Source organism: Hyla sarda, chromosome 11 (assembly GCF_029499605.1).
Source record: "Hyla sarda isolate aHylSar1 chromosome 11, aHylSar1.hap1, whole genome shotgun sequence".
NCBI lineage: Eukaryota > Metazoa > Chordata > Amphibia > Anura > Hylidae > Hyla > Hyla sarda.
In genome coordinates this window covers 48,379,483-48,393,687 of record NC_079199.1, presented here as the reverse complement: position 1 = coordinate 48,393,687, position 14,205 = coordinate 48,379,483, and the positions used below count along the sequence as shown (strand labels likewise).

Genomic DNA, 14,205 nt, shown 5'->3' with positions numbered 1-14,205 from the left:
TTCTGGGAGCCATAGTTTTGCAACATCTGCAGGTCCACAGTTTGGAGACCACTAGTCTAGAGACCCAAACTTGAAAGCCTTACAGTGGTCTATGCTCACGTCATCAAACTTGCCGTCAGACAGCAGGCAGATTACAGGCTGTCATAGATTCCATCCATATCTTGGGCAGTGAGTTATCTTCTCCCCCACCTCCAATAGGGAATTGTTTAATGCACAAATCCCTATAAGACAAATGTAGATCGACAATTACATGTCCGCCAGTAAAAAGCCTAAATCGTTTCCTTTTTTTTTTCTTTTTTGACATGTCTGAAAACATACCAGACAACGATTAGTTAATTCCATCTACATAGGAGATTCATGTTATGTGCAAATACAAAGTGGATTTCTAATCCATTGAGCTCCCCCTTCTGCTTAAATAACGCAGAACATTGTGAAGAGTCGCACATAGCACCCTGGTGCTCAGTCATCTGTACTCACTGTACACAGGACCGTGCTCTGTGCTACTGACTACAATAACTGTACAAAATCACAATCAATTCAGAAAAATAAAAAAATACATTTATTGTGAGGAACGACTTTGAAAGTGTTGAGTACGATGCTGGTTATATTACTATTAATCACCTATATCTATAGGACATCACTGGTACCACCATATTTTTTGCTGTTTTACGTGTGTAATACGTTATTGACACAGTGGTCTTCAACCTGCGGCCCTCCAGATGTTGCAAAACTACAACTCCCAGCATGCCCGGACAGCCGTTGGCTGTCCGGGCATGCTGGGAGTTGTAGTTTTGCAACATCTGGAGGGCCGCAGGTTGGAGACCACTGGACTACACCCTCCTGACATGTCTATTTTAGTGAATACTTAAAGGGGTACTCCGGTGGAAAACTGATGCCAGAAAGTTATACAGATTTGTAAATTACTTCTATTAAAAATCTTAATCCTTCCAGTACTTATTAGCTGCTGAATACTACAGAGGAAATTCTTTTCCTCTGCTGACATCACGAGCACAGCGCTCTCTGCTGACATCTCTGTCCATTTTAAGAACTGTCCAGAGTAGGAGAAAATCCCCATAGAAAACATATGCTGCTCTGGACAGTTCCTAAAATGGACAGAGATGTCAGCAGAGAGCACTGTGCTCGTGATGTCAGCAGAGAGCACTGTGTTCCAAAAAGAAAAGAATTTCCTCTGTAGTATTCAGCAGCTAAGAAGTACTGGAAGGCTGTCGGTTGGCTGTCCGGGCATGCTGGGAGTTGTAGTTTTGCAACATCTGGAGGTCCGCAGGTTGAAGACCACTGGTATAGGAGGTAGTACTCGTGTGTCCCTGCCACTCTGGACCCGTCACCGCTGCCCTGGATGTCGCCCTCAATCGCTGTCGTCGCGTCCCTGGGGTGTTCCCGTCGCTCCGGAACGTTTGTGCTGCCCGGTATCCTTGCTCTCCGTCGCTACGCACGCCGCTCCTATTGGATGACGGGACCAGGTACGCGACGATGTGATGACGACGAAGGAGCGCGCCGGCCATGCAGGGGATCACAGCACGGAGCAGACACCAAGGAGGCAGGTAAGGTCCCTCCCGGTGTCCTGTAAGCTGTTTGGGACGCCACAATTTTAATCAACTGGTGCCAGAAAGTTAAACAGATTTGTAAATTACTTCTATTAAAAAAAATCTTAATCCTTCCAGTACTTATTAGCTGCTGAATACTACAGAGGAAATTCTTTTCCTCTGCTGACATCACGACATCAGGAGAAATGCATAGTTTGTATGCAGCACTCTATACAGGGCCATCCCAGAAGAAAGGTTGGCACAGCATATTTATTTACTTATTTATAAATTCAGACCCCCTATTTCCAACAAATCTGCACGTCCATTTGCACTATGATTTTGTATATGAGATTGTAGAGTAATAACTCACAGGCATACTGTAGAGCACCATGGATTCCCTGGCTTTTAAAGAGATGAGGAAAATGACATAATAGGTATAAAGGACTCATTTTGTCAAGTGGAACAACCATGTATATACAGTGAGGGGTAGGGGGTAATCTCTATCTTTTGTGGTCCTATAGAAAGTAAATGGAGTGACAGCCAAGTATCACACTGTCGCTCCAGTCTTTTTTTTTTAAGAGCCTAGGCAAGAGCTCTCTATCACCCAAAGTGCAAGAAAAAGTGCAAACGTGTCACACTAAAAAAACGTGCACAAAGGATGCGGTCTATCGCTAAGCCCTTCTCCAACAGGAGAGAGGCCCCCCCAACAAACCTAACCTTCACCTCTGGGCCAAAAGGCACCTGTAAGGATCCAGGTTCGATGCCCCTTTTCGCCGAAGCTAATAAGGGGCAGAAAATGCACCTGGCTTCAACCTAGGCGTTAACCAAGGTATCAGCCAAGGAGCCCTATACTGGTGGCATCTTGACTGAAGCCAAGATGCCCAGGGGTTGCAGGGAGGTGAGGAACCTAATGGCCACACATACCTCCCCTAGACCGCCAGGAGGGACACCCAGAAGGGTTACCGCATCCTGACAATCCTGTGTACAAAAACAGACACATAAAAGTGGCACAGTGACAAACAAAAATAATAAATAAGTGGACGAGTGCAGATATACTGCCCGGTCATCCGGCCGGATCTATAAAAATTTCCCTGATCCTAGCCAGAAGGCCGGGATACCAAGGGTGAGTTCCAAAGGTGAAGAGTAATGGTGCAGTGCTTCCACTCAGTGAGCTATAACACCCGGTGAGTTTCGGCACCTCAGGGTCACCACTCCCCGAGGCACAGAAGTACCTCAGCTCTACACCCCCCCAACCTCATGGTGAGACCCCGAGGAAACAGGTTACATCAGGACAGCCGTCGAGCTGATTCCTCAGAACCAGCCCCGGAACGCCCCGGTACACCTGCCTCCTCCATGCAGCACCCATCCCCACCAGCACCACACCGGTGGGACTTCTCCACCAGTATGAAACTGATAAGAACAGATACTACAGTTGATCTTAGCCAAAAGGCAGAGAAGTCACTCAAGGGACAAGGGACCTCTGTTTTTGTTATAGGTGAGGGTCCCAGAAGTCAGGCCCCCACTGATAACTACTTATCACCTACCCTGTAGATATGTGGTTAATTATAGTTAAAAAATAAATTAAAAAAAATCTATAGAAGAAAATGCCAGTGTTCCAGATCCGATCATGGTCTATTGTAGACATCCAGAAAAGAATGGTGCAGAACTCAAAAATTCCCAAAAAGGGGCACAAATTTTATTTTTATGTCTGTAAGGAACCATTCTCAAGCATAGGGATACATACAAACTCAGGGTCCTTAATACCCAGTGCCAGTCATGAGAATAACAAAGTGCATCTGTGCATATTAAGCTCCAATTGCAGAGAAATGACATAAGAACAATAGTGTGCATATACAGTGCTAAGAAAAAATCATCCGGGTTATACATATAAGCCCACATAATGTAATGAAAGTGCCCCGTGCCCAATCCTTATTACAGTACCCAGAGACATAATGCTATGGATTAAGCATCTGCACACATATAAGGCAATAAATCATTATTTTATCATTATTTTATGATTGATTGCTTATTACTCAATCAATGGGATTATGTCTCTGGGTACTGTAATATGGATTGGCACACAATACTTTTACTACATTATGTATACTTATATTTATAACACTTCTGGATTTCTCTTAACACTGTATATGCACAATATGAATCATTCATATGTAAGTTCTATGTAATTGATGTTTAATATGTACAGATGCACTTTGTTGTTCTAATGATTGGCACTTCGTATTTAAAGGGGTATCCCAGGATTTTTTTTTATGTGACTATGCTACAGAGGCTGTAAAGTTAGTGTAGTTTATAATATAGTGTCTGTACCTGTGTGTGACGGTTTTCTCACAATTCTTATGTGATTTTCACCCCAATATTTATTTTTACCAGCATACAAAATGACTGTTGTCTCAGATTTTTCCCAGGTTTCAATGCGGCCAAGACCTTACTCACTAGTCAGCTGATGACAGGGAGCCTGTCTGCTTCAATGGGTGTAGCAATCGCTTGGTGGGAGAGAGATCAATATGCAACTAATGCAACAGCTGTAGGCACCCTGATTGAAAACCACAGGTCTTTTGAATGGATGCAGATTCATGTTTCAATAGGTGGGGAGGCTGATGTGTGGGAGGGAGGAAAATGGAATTATGGGATTTGTAGTCAAAAAAAGAAAACTCACACAGGAAATACCAGTTCACAAAAAGCTAGTCACAGTGTTATGGTAATCTCACAACATAGCCATTTATCCCCAAGACAAGTGCAGATCCTTCCTAAGCATGTCCATTACTGTCTGCCAGGTACATACTAAAATCACCTTATGGTGTTTAACCCCTTTAACACCATGAGTTTGTATCACTGTGCATGAGAGTGGTTCCATTGCAAACACACATGAAATACAACTTTTTTGTGGGGATTCCTGAGTGCTGAGCTCTTTTGCAAACCTATGTGTCTCCATGGATACAGTTTTACAAAGAAACTGTGTATAGTCAGTTTATGCAGTCATTCTCCCTTCTATCTGTCATGTCCTCTATTTCTTGCTAACTGTATTCAAGTTATCCAGAAATAGAGGACAGATAGAAGTGAGTTGTGACTGTGGGATCAGACTGCAAAGTGCTTGTTTGCACTATTCTCTGTTAGTGATGTCAAGTTTCTACAGTACAAAGCTGGTAGTTACAGAAATTCACAGTTTCCATGGCTGCCATGATTTAATTTCATATGACATAGTTACATCATAGTTTATACGGTTGAAAGAAGACCAGGGGTCTTGATCCAGATGATCCAGAGAAAGGCAACCCCCCCCCCCCCCCCCCCCGAAGCTGATGCCAATTGCCACATAACAGAGGAAAAATCCCTTCCTGACTCCATTATGGCATCAGAATTGCCTGCTAAGAATTGGCTTACATTGCCATACAGAGGCCAATACATACATCAGTATGCAGTGAGAAATGGAGGATAGAATAACATAGTTGACTATGCTATTCTATTAAATGAGATGCTTTTAAAAAGATGTATCTGTTAAATGGTTACCATACTAGTCTATGTGTGTTGGATTCCACTGTATTGCATCCATCACAGCATCCATTTAAAATCATTTTATACCACAGAAAGCTCCAGTGACATCACTGTCCATTTATGGACAATATCACCAGAGATAATTGAGGCAGGGATACAGGGATCTCTTTCCTCTCCTTCTCTTAACAGGGTACTCCGCCCCAGACATCTTATCCCTTATCCAAAGGATAGAGGATATAATGTCTGATCGCGGGGGTCCTGCCACTGGGAAAACCCGTGATCTCCCTGCTGCACCCATGTTTCTTTAGAGTGTAGGGTGCAGCACCGGAGGCTTGTGACTTCTAGGCCATGCCCACTCGTGAAGTCACGGTCACGCCCCTTCAATGCAAGTCTATGGGAGGGGGCAAGACGGCCGTCTGGGGTGCCGCAGCCTAGATCGCGAGGTCCCCAGTGGTTGGACCCCCACGATCAGAAATCTTATCCCCTGTCCTTTGGATAGGGGATAAAATGTCTAGGGGCGGAGTACCCCTTTAAGCTTCTTCCCAGCAAGGGTGCTGCAGACAGCACATTATCAGAGCTTCCCTGGGGCTTCTTTCTCAGAGCGGGTGACATATGCCCATATGGTATAGTGGCATATATTGTAGTTTTCTGTTTGATATACACATCAGGTGTACTCACTATGTAAACCTCCAATAGGAGGCCTTAAGGCAGTGTGAACCCAGCCTGATGTCGATAATGACCTAACAAATTAAAAGAAAATCACCAACATTTTTTAAAGAAGCACTCTGATAAAAAAAGAAAATCACCCAATGTATAGTATATCATTATTATAACCCAGTTTGTATTTTTACCTTATTTAGCTTTTCATTACTCTCTGAAAATTTCTAACATTCTTCCCCTTTGGGTCATGTTCCCTGGAAATTACTGATGACTTTATGAATTTATCTGCAGTGCCACCACTGGAGAAATGAAGCATTTACACCGGGTCCATTCAAATCAATGAGTTGTGTTCGTAATACTGGAAAGGTTCTTCAGAGATAGAGCTGCTCCTTGTACAAGCTATTGTTGCTGGCCAAGAAATCGTGAACAGAAGACTCCCCTTTATAAACTCAGAATTGAACAGGTTGTATGGAAATGGGTTTTCTAAACCAGGTAAACCCTTTAACTCATGACCTTCACTCTCGTTCTGCACCTATGTGGTGTCCACCTAACCTAAATCCAACAAAGATAGTTTTGCATGAGTTGCTGAGAAGAGTGAAGGATACATGTTCTGCATATATGGGGACTCCCTCAAGACAGTTGAAGAAAAGCATTCCAAGTATCTACTGCGTGAAGATGCTAGAGAGAATACCAAGAACTTGAAAACCTGTGTCACTGCATAACACAAAAATATGGATGATTTATGGCAGAATAATATACTATTAAGTCAGTTAACGTGAGCCGCCATAAAAATCCACAGCCGGCGCTAATTTAACCAGCCAACATCCTGCTCCAATATAAGAGATGACTGTAGCTCTGTCAGTACAGTCCACGGCAAGTGGTTGGACATACAGTAACAGAATGGGGCACACTGACACTATGGAAGTGTCAAACGCAACAATGCTAATAAAGGTATTTCTTTACAAATTAAATACAGAGTCTAAAGCATAAGGCAAATGGAAAGTCCAATAAACAGGCAGGATGAGGGTCAGTAGACAGAACAAATACCAAGACCCACCAGAACAGGATACCAGGACAAAATACAATCTTGCTGATCCAAAGAACAGCAAGTATAGCATGTTTGAATAGGGAGTGCCAGACAGTGATAGGAGGGACATTTTATTTGGAAATGCATGCTAGCTCTATAAAATTCAGCCGATGCCAGTCTGTGGCCCCTAGTGGACAGAGTGGAAGCAGCAAGAGACACACGAGAGCAGGAAGACCAGGAAATACAACAGACACAGGACACAGAAAATGTCGCCCGACACTAGTAAGAACAGGGACTTATGGTACGCTCTTACATGATCATTACAACTCTGCTCTGCCAGCCCCCATCCTCCTGCTCTGAGTAGCAGAAAGAGGTTCAGTGTCTGATTGGCTGAGGTTGCACAAACCTCCCAGTTCTCAGCACTAAATACGTGCAGGTATATGGCACTTCAACAAGAAGAAGTATTGCAATGTTTTTAGGAATGTATTACAGCTACAATGATTAAAAAAAAAAAAAAAAAGGTAATGGCTTGGTATGGTTAATATTGTGTGAAAGAAATTAAAAACATATTTAAAATTGATATTATAATAGCAACATGAAGCAGATTGATGTCATAAAAACAAAATCCGAACAATAAAAAACAAAAACGAATAAATTGTTCAAAATACAATATATGCCTCCCAAAAGCGTGTCATCAAAAATACAATCTGCATCAAGCATCATGTAGCTACATTGGCAGAAAAATCAAAAGGCTACCATGTTTCCCTTCTATCATCCAGGAGATTAGGTAGTATTCAGTAGATTAGCCATGATAGACTCCACACTGGGTCAAATCAGGGGAATCTCACCAATGCTGTATGTTCTATTTAGCTGTTTTGTTGTCTACAAGAGAAGTAGAGTTACTACTACCATATGGTGCTAAGACTGACTATGGACGTCCCAGCCGGCACCCTGTTTTTATATCTTCCAAATGCTGGTCATTTCACATAGACAAAAGTAGACACACATGGTTATGAATGTGCTTTAGAAGGTTGGACTAAAGAACATCTTCTAAGTTTGACTTCCAAAGATTATAAATAGAAGCATGTTTCAGCGATAAATCGCCATCATCAGGAGGTGTGGCAACGCCACACCTCCTGATGACGGCGATTTATCGCTGAAACATGTAGAGGTGGCACTGATTGTTTTTAAGAACATGCACATATGACCTTTTTTGTGGGTTCTTACATATTAATCCCACATTAGGATATATAGAGAGTGGTGTCCCACCGATTAATATAAAATATATGGGCATATAGTGCATGAATTTTTAAACTCACTTTTGAGCACCATTTGTTTTGGTTACATATTAACGTATACTAATAAAAGTTATGTTTTAAGGAATCCCCTCCCAATATGGATATTTGTACCCCAGGCATTGCGCTCTGGGGTAATTGTGTTGTATTTAGTTCAGATCCCGGAATTCCTTTTGGGGACGTTTGTGATCATTCTGCTGAATTAAGAATTTTTATTAAGAATAATTCCCACCAAGCAGCAAGAGTATGCACTCAGAAGAAACTCTCAAAACTACTGAGGGTCTATGGAGAGGGGCTCCCTTTACTGACAATGCAAGATTTTGCCATTATCTCCCATAAAAAGGGCAGCAAACAAGTATAAAATTCTTTTGTCTCAGGATGAGGTGGTGTGGTGGTTTGAGCCAACATGGAGGCACCGTTTTTATTTCCCTATGTGTTTCCAGAACATAGGCTATGTTCACATCTCCAATGGAGGCTCCATTCAGGTGGGAACAATAGCCCAGTATTCAACACTATTTGTCCTGTCAAAATGATGGACACCATGACAGAACGCTACAGACCCTATTATAAGTCAGTGAGGTCCATCAGACGCGGTTGGTGTCCATGGTGCAATGGATTCAGCACTTCATTGTTGTAGTTTTTCTGCCAGATAACAGTGGAGTAAGAAAAAAGTCGGCGACTCACCGGAGCTGGTTTTCAAGCAGTTTCTTCTTTATTAGTACTCACATGCATGGGGAGAGAAAAGACGTACAGGGGGTACAGCTGTCTGGTTAGCCAGACAGCTGTACCCCCTGTACGTCTTTTCTCTCCCCATGCATGTGAGTACTAATAAAGAAGAAACTGCTTGAAAACCAGCTCCGGTGAGTCGCCGACTTTTTTCTTACTCTACTGTTATAAGACTGCTGTACCACGTCCAGTCAGAGCACCACCAAAGTTTCACTGAAGCAGCCAAGCTAGCTACCCTATGCCCACAAGTCCTAGTGTTACAGACTAAGTAGTGCCGATCTATCTGTCTACTTTATTTGCGGTGTTGTAGTTTTTCTATTTCTAGGACTGAACATAGAAACTGAATTGATGACATAGGTGAGGACAGATCCATACTTAGTGATCAAAATAATCATTCCTATTATGTCCACATACATAAGAAATAAAACCGGAACTCATCGCTTGATAAAAGCTAATTGTTTCTTTATTCTATAGTGTGAAAGCAAAACCCCAAAACAATTTCTTACACCAAAACTGTGGTCATATAAAATGTATATTTATTGAAGACATATTAAAATTAGGAACATGATTAAAAAACATAGTACATGATTATGGCAAACAGATGACAGAATCAAGATGTGATATGGTCGGTATAGTGAGCGTGCACAACGGTATAGTGAGTAGAGCAGACTTACAAACAGGGTCATGCAGGTAGGAGAGAGGCCCCAATGTAACCCTAGGAAAATAGAAGTAACAAAAGGACATACAAGACCCATAGGACATAAATAGCAAAGTAAAAGCACACCATACAGACCACTTCACAGACCCCTTATACGTGTTTCGCTGATCGCTTTAACCAAGGGAAATGCTCCCCGGTCACCAGGGTTTATTTACCTTGTATTTTGGATAGTGTTATAATAGATTATTTTCAATTTTTTTATTCTATAGTGTGCAAACAGATAAAAACAAGAGGGAGCTGCCAACGGACAGGGAGGCGCATTCCTGGGAAAGCTGTTTCGTCCGTACAAATCAGCTGTTTGCAGCTCCCTGCTGTTTGTAGCCATTTGCATGCTATGGAATAAAGAAACAAGGAGCTTTATTTCTAAAGTATGCAGATTTGTGCTTGTCTATAGTAAAGCTGAGCACCACCGCAAGAATGTAGATATGCGGGTCCAGAGTTACAGAGCTACAAACCATCGGAGCTAGAGTGTATAGGGACATAAGAGGCACTGCCAGATCTTACTCTTCTACTATTGTCGAGAAAAACGATGTAATGCCTCATTTGTCCTGCTTTGGCGCTCCAGGGAAACGTAACACTTACTGTCTGGTTCGGATTACAGCTGGTTGCTTACAACCCTGTTAAGTCCTAGGAAGTTCAATAATTCTATAGTTTCATCTTCCATGCAGAAAATACATACCAAACTGTGCGGTCACAATGGAGGGGGTTGTGCACTACACCCCACCCCTTGTCTACTTAGCCTCAGAATATTACTTTGGTTATGTAAATTATAATGAGTAAATTGTATTAAAAATATCTGCTATGCAAATGTATAAAGCAAGTCCAGATAATGAATACGTAATTGAGATATAGGCTCTAGGCATGGTACGATGCCAGCTGTGCATGTCTGCGTGTATTTGCACAATTTGTATGCAATATTCTAATTGTATTCATTATCAGAATTGCAGCTCGTATTCTCACACAATTATGTGTAATTTGCAGCTACTACCACACAGATATAAGACATGACATATCAAATTATATAGATATGGAGGAAAATAACTAACACATTAAAGGACTGAGCAGGACATTCAGTAACCAAACCTATCAACAGGAGTACTTACTGTGCGGTAATATCTCTTTAACATTGTAGTGATGATGTCCCTGGTTGTTTGTTCAAAAGTAAACTACCTTTTTTGGGTCTTTAGGTAATAGGGGACCCCTATACAGTTAAGAGTGTTATTTTTCTGGAAGATTTCACACATCTGTGTATTACACTGATTGGCCGTTGACGTCAAGGTATATCATGTATATCAAGATCCCTGGGGGATCTTTAAAAAAAACAGTGATTGCCCAAAGTGAACAACACCTTTAAGATTGTGTACTGGTATTTTTTGGATGGAAGTCAACACATTCTGATCAAGTGCAAGCGCAGTTTTGCAATGAGGATTTTTTTTAAATTATAAAATGTAAATATAGATTCCATGAATATTCTATAAATATACCAACAACCTTCTGGAATCCCAGCCTGTTCACAAAAAAGAGCTGATCACTGGTGTCATTAAAATATTAGGCGTTCTATTATATCACAATAAAATACTAAAAAATTCAGCAAAATTAGTACATATTTGCCTATTGACTGCCGCTTGTGTTTTGTTTACAGTTCTACTGAGTCTGCGATCTGAGTAAGGCTGGAATTCCACTATTTTTTTTTTTGTTTTTTTTGGGGGGGGGTTTAAAAAAAAACAAGAAAAATGCTGCGGCCAAATGTTAGCTGTAAATAAATGAGAAATCGCTACATTCTTTTTCCACTTGGTGTTTTTCAGTTTGGCATAAATTTTTTAATCCTTTTGGCGTTTTTTCACTCTTTTTTGGCGTTTTTCAGCTCCTTGGGGGTTTTGCAAAATCGCAGCATGTTGAGCCACTGGTGTTTTTTTTCCTGAAATCGTTGCATTTTATTCCCATAGAAGTCTATGGGAGTAAAATAATGCCAAGAAAAACGCCATTTGAGTTTTAACTTTGGCATTTTTTATTCTATTTTGGACTTTAGCGATCCAAAAAAGTGATGGAGATACCTTTTTTAATAAAATTTCATAGGGTACCATTACAAAAAAATGATTGAAAAAAATTATAAATAAAGATAATACGAAATTTATCTTTGTTTATACATTTTTAAACAGGGATACATTTATGTGGGCAGGTAGGGCATTAAAACTATAGCCGACAATAATAAAAATGTAGTGTGTGTGTGTGTGTGTGTGTGTGTTTTTCACTTTTTATTCTTTTTTTTTTTTAGGTGGTACTTCTATTCCCCGCATGGAGCACACTGTTCCATGATTGGAGTAGTAGTACCTGTACTAATTGACAGATTGCCCTGGGTTCCGTTGCGATCCTCCTGTATAATGTATAGATGCGGCCGACTGCTCTTCTATGGTCCCCTGCACTGTCGTACATATATATACATCTATTCATATTTCCCGCAGAGAGCTGTGATTGGCCAGATGGTTCCAGCTCTCTGTGGGAAATATGAATATGCATATGTACACTTCAGTGCAGGGGACCATAGAAGAGCAGCCGACCACATCTATACATTATACAGGAGGATCACAGGGGATGTCAGGAGTGACATTCACTGGGATCTTTCCTTAACTGCCGGTACTACTACTCCCAACATGGAGCAGAGTGTGCTCCATGTTGGGAGTAGTAGTACCTGCAATTAAGGACAGATCACAGCAGGTGTCACTCCTGACATCCGATGTGATTGTCCTTTCTATTGCAGAGATGTGGAGCGGCTCTATACAGTGCTCGCATGATATGAATAGAACATCACTCATTCATATTTCCCTCTGAGAGCGGTGGTTGGTTGCCACCATCCAGCCAATCACCACTCTGGGCAGAAAATATGAATGAGAGATGTTCTATTCACATCACTGGCTGGCCGGAGTATAGTGCAGAGATGTGAGCGCTGTATAGAGCCGCTCTGCATCCCTGCTATATTATGGATGATTGCATTGTGTGTAACAACTGACACCTGAGGAGATATGTCTATTAGTACAGGTACTACTACTCCCATCATGGAACAGTCTGTCAGTACTACCTAATAAATGTTTTTAAAAAATGGAGAAAAAAAGTGATACACACTTTATTAAAAATGTATTACATTTTTGTTATAAAAAATGTAAATTTCGTTAAATACATTTTTTTCCATCACTAGTGCATCCTTTTTTTTTTTTTGGTACCCAACAAAGGGGCCAAAAATGCAATTTCCACTCAAATGTAAAAAACGTAAGAAAAAACGCAACAAAAAGTAGAAAGTAGAAGTAGAAACTTAGGCTAAGGCTAAGTTTCCACTTGCTTTTCTCTGGCAGTTTTTAGAAAACTACCACTGCAGTTTTTGAGCCAAAATCAGGAGTGGATCCATTGTATGTTGTGACACTGTAATACACTATGTCTGGTTCTTTTATAAGGACCTTTCCTTCCACTATTATAATCTTATGATGCACTATGCACTTTAATTGTTTGATTATACTCTGATTAATGTATCACATGCTGCTACACATATATAGCACACTGAGATTACTTGTCCTTTGGCTTGAAATGGTGGTGTGAGACAACAGAAACTTTGTATCATGGTATTTCTGCATTAAAGCTACTCCACGTTTTTTCTACTACGCTTGTGTGCTGCAGTCGCCTATTTTTCTTGGATTAGCTGCTTTGGACCCATGACCGGGTTCCCGTAGACCGCATGCACCAACGCATGAGCCCAGTTATTTGGTTGTGCTGCTCCACCTGCCTTTTTTTCGTACCTACCTATCTATCTATCAATCAATCGGTGAACATGCATTATCTTATGTGTAATCTGTGCAGCTAGACATGAATTACGCATGGAAGGGGCCCACAAAAATAATAGTGATTCCTGTTAGGAATTCTGTTTGGCCATATGTCAGAATTACTGGTGGTGAAGCCATTTTCTCACATTGCTGGTCCTAGTGTAAGGCTAGGTTCACACTGCGGAATCTCCGGGCACAAAGTTTCCGCCCGGAGATTCCGAGTGCGGCCAGCGCCGACTGAATCATTCGGCGCTAGGATCATGCGGACACTGCGGTCCCCAATAGACTGCAATGTGTTCCGCGCGTATTTCCGCCTGAAGAATGAGCAAAGCCATTCTTCCGGCGGAAATTTCCAAGCAGATTTTCAGTTCACAAATTCTGCTTCACAAATTCCGAAGTGTGAATTTGTGAACGGAAACCCATTCACTACACTATACATTTTAGCAAGCGGAATTTCTGCCTGCAATTTCAAAGCGTTGCAGGCGGAAACTCCATAGTGTGAACCTAGCCTAATCTAGCCTCTGAACATTGTCAATTGTCTTATGGTTACTACACATTCAGTTAAAAAGCAAAAGAACACATCTATCTATGATCAACATATTAGGGCAGTAATTCCCAACTAGAGGGCCTCCAGCTGTTGCAATGCTACAACTCCCAGCATTGCCAGACAGCTTTTTGCTGTCTGGGCATGCTGGGAGTAGTAGTTTTGTAACAGCTGGAGGCACCCCGGTGTGGATGCACTTTATTAGGGTGATTACACCCCCTTCCCCCCTGCTTATCCAAAATATTTCAACTTTTTCTATGTCCCAGGCACAGGCTCCATTATTACAACTGTGTATGTCTCACTTTGATTGACTGCAGTGTTTCAGAGGAATCATAGTTTATAAAATGCCCATGAGTCTCCATGTAAATAGTG

At 41.4% G+C, this 14,205-nt stretch overlaps 1 pseudogene; it reads right to left on the bottom strand.

The window, feature by feature from the left end:
* Window positions 1-2,928: 2,928 nt before the first annotated feature.
* LOC130296069 (U2 spliceosomal RNA) lies at window positions 2,929-3,006 on the bottom strand (annotated as a pseudogene).
* Window positions 3,007-14,205: the final 11,199 nt, after the last annotated feature.